Source organism: Cygnus olor, chromosome 16 (assembly GCF_009769625.2).
Source record: "Cygnus olor isolate bCygOlo1 chromosome 16, bCygOlo1.pri.v2, whole genome shotgun sequence".
NCBI lineage: Eukaryota > Metazoa > Chordata > Aves > Anseriformes > Anatidae > Cygnus > Cygnus olor.
The window spans coordinates 4,615,934-4,619,184 of record NC_049184.1 but is presented as its reverse complement, the minus strand read 5'-3'; positions in this window follow the sequence as shown (position 1 = coordinate 4,619,184).

The window sequence follows — 3,251 nt, the reverse complement described above, 5'->3', positions numbered from 1 at the left end:
CCGCTGGCACCAGCCTCTTCCCCTGGGAGCCCGGGGGAACCTTGGCGGCCCCTCTGGGACCTGGCTCCAGGGGCACTGGGGGTGGTTTCAGCCCAAGCCGCAGTGGAAAGCGAAGGGGAAATGGCAATTTAGTGATCAACTAAAGGCGATTTAGGTGCTCGCCCCCTAAATCGTCCCCTCGGCTATTTCATAGCAGAGTCCCGCATCAGGCCACCGCCAGCCCACACCCAGGGCACGGTGAGTTTCAGGTCTGACAAATGCCCTTCGGGGCCCCTTGCAGAGCACAGGACTACCAGCCGCTTCCTAATAGCTGGGGTTAAGGACCTGAGGCTAGAATCACAGAATATCCTGAGTTGGAAGGGACCCACGAGGATCATCGAGTCCAACTCCTGGCACCGGGAGGTTTACCCAGAAATTCAGACCATATGACTAAGAGCACAGCCATATGGCTGCTGAAGGGCCAAGGATCCCACAGGTGCTGGCCTGCAGGAGCAACCCTCAGGACCGCCAGGTTTACTCCTGTGATGAGCTGTGGATGGGTTACCGACAAGGGTTTGGCAAGGCTTTGCTGTGCCTCAGTTTCCCCACCAGCAGGACAGCATTTTCACTTCTCCTTTGGGCATGACTTCCCTGGGCTGCTGGTGGGGGGCCCTTTGCCACAGGTCTCCAAAACTCCTCCCCAAACACAGCACGAACTGTGGAGGTGTGATGACCCAGGAAGAAATATCCCCTTTCGGCAGCTACCGCAACAAGCTGACCACAATATCGTTTCATTTTTAGGGCTGAACACCGAATCTGGATTGGCTATTTAATGACACAGTTCTGTATTCTGCACCCTCTGCATTGACACTGCCTTATGATGAGTGATTTTGAATTGATGTCTATCTCTAATAGACTTTCCTCGGGCTCCCCTCACACTAGCTGCTGGTTGGAGATTAAAACCCACTCGAGCCTGCCCGGCAGCAGTTCATCAATGCCAGTTGTTTCATTAGTTGATGCAAACCCGCTTAAAATAAATTCTAATTAAAGCAGGAACTGAAATTGTACATTTTTGGAGCAGGGATGGCTCCTGTGCTGGTGCCACTCTCCTCCCCGCGCTCTGCTTCCAGGCCTGTTATTGCTCAGCCCCTGCCATGTTGCTGGAGATGTGGTGCAGATGATGCTAAATAAATTGCGCTTTCATTAGAGTCTTGGGCAATCCAGCAGCAGATTGGGTCATTTGTTCCTCGAGCTTCCCTGTGCACGTGAGCGAGAGGGGGGGGAAAGGAAGAGAGAAGAGGGCAGATGCACTCAGATGTCCTCTCCTCCCTAGTGCTGCTGCCTGAAAAAGGGATTTAAAGAAAAGTTTCTGCCCCAGATGTCAGGAGCCTGGTGTGTCCCTGGGCTAGGGCAGGTGCCTGCAGCTGCTGTTAGAGCTGAGGCTGCTTTGCCCCCAGTGCCCTTGGGGAGCTGCTGCTGGTGGTGCTTGCACACCTCACGGGTCACGGCCAGGAGCCGCACAGCAGCTTTTGCAGAAAGAAATCTTATATTTTTGTTTTAAAGGTGCGTTTAAAAAAGAACTGCATAAAGAAAAACCCTCCAGAAGGAAAGCCTTTCCAAAGCCAGCCTGCGATGCTGCCCCCAGTAAAATGTCTCAGATTGGAATTTCTTCCCCTGGTTTCTCAGTCTGGGGCCTGTCCCTCTGCTGGGAGGGTGTCCCCATCCCACGGGACACCCCACGAGGCGCAGAGCTGGGACTGGTGGCCACTTCCACGGCCAGCACACCACCAGAAATTCCCCTCGTGCTGCCTGATGTGTTTGGGACACTGGGACGGGGACTTGTGCAGAGCCAGGCTGTTCAGTGTGTTCCCACAGACTGTGCCTGCAGACTTTCGGGGAAAGAAAGAGACAGAAAGGAACACTTTGATTTCATCAAAACCAGTTTTCTGCCCAGGGAGCAGCTCCTAAGTCTCAGGAAGACGATTCTATTTAAACCACAGGATCATGTTGTAGCTACTTCTTATTTACCAGACTGGAAAGTTACATTAAGAAGTTATCACTTATCTTGCAGGAGAACAGATTAGGAGTGAAGACCGTTCCCTGGTTTGCATACAGCTGCACTTCCCAGGTTACTAAAAAGACAATTGATGTACCAGTTCAGGAAGAAATATGATTTTCATTATGATATGCAGGCATCGGGGATTGTGTTCTAATGGTCCCCTGTCACCAGTGAAGAGCAAAATGGCCTGTGACCACTGTAATGGAAAAAAGGTTTCTGTGATATTTTGCATAGCATGGAGGGCTTTTTTTTCCTTCTTCTTTTTTTTTCCTTGTATCATCCTGATGGCAACATTAAAGGGAACAGCACCTATTTTTGCTAGAAAACGATTTTTTTTTGTCCCATAGTGAGAAATGTACAGAAGTATATTTATATTTCAAAGTAACTTTTCAGTTAACTATAAGACTAATTAGTGGGCCACCTTTACAGCAGTCTAGGGGGGCTCCTGAGATCTTCTGTGCATGCGCATTTATTTGGGCAGAAATAAGATGATTGCATGATGCTACCTGATGGCACCTCTCTTTTGGGATCCCTTCAAGCTCTTCTGACAATGTGGTGGTGCCCAGGGGCTTGAGCCTCTAGGAAAGCATCAAAGGGCAAAAAACGATCCCCACTGCGCACGCCTCCTTGGCTGGGTACCAGCATCAGCCAGGCTACAGACAGGAACGGGCAGATGGCTCACACCACCTATGTGAACCAATAGCAATAGTTGAGTATTAACTATTCCACGTGAATTATCCGGGAATAACTCCCAGAGAGAAAAAAATTCCCGACCACATTTGTGGATTGCAGAAATTCTTAACAATTGGTAAGTTAAAGAATTCCACTATTAGCTTCAGGACAACAAGAAAGCTGTGGAAGATCTCTCAGTAAGTGATTTGTTGTGTTTTTCCCCATTTAATTACTTGACTGCTATAAAAACCAAACCAAGTTTCAAAGACAGATAACTCCAATTCCCTCCTCACTAGACAGCACGCAGCCCTTCCCATCCTGTGAACCTCCAGACAGCTGGGCTGAGCAGCTTTCCTTTAAACCCACCTAAGTTAAAGACAAACAATTTAGGTCCATTGATCTGGAGCTGCGGAGCCTCCTGTTTAAACTCGGGGAGATGGAAGAAGCCTAAAGCTAGTGCATAGGATTTTCTTTGCATTGCTTAGATTAAAGGACACGAGGATGAGTGGTGTGTGTGATGATCAAAAGATTTAACACACAC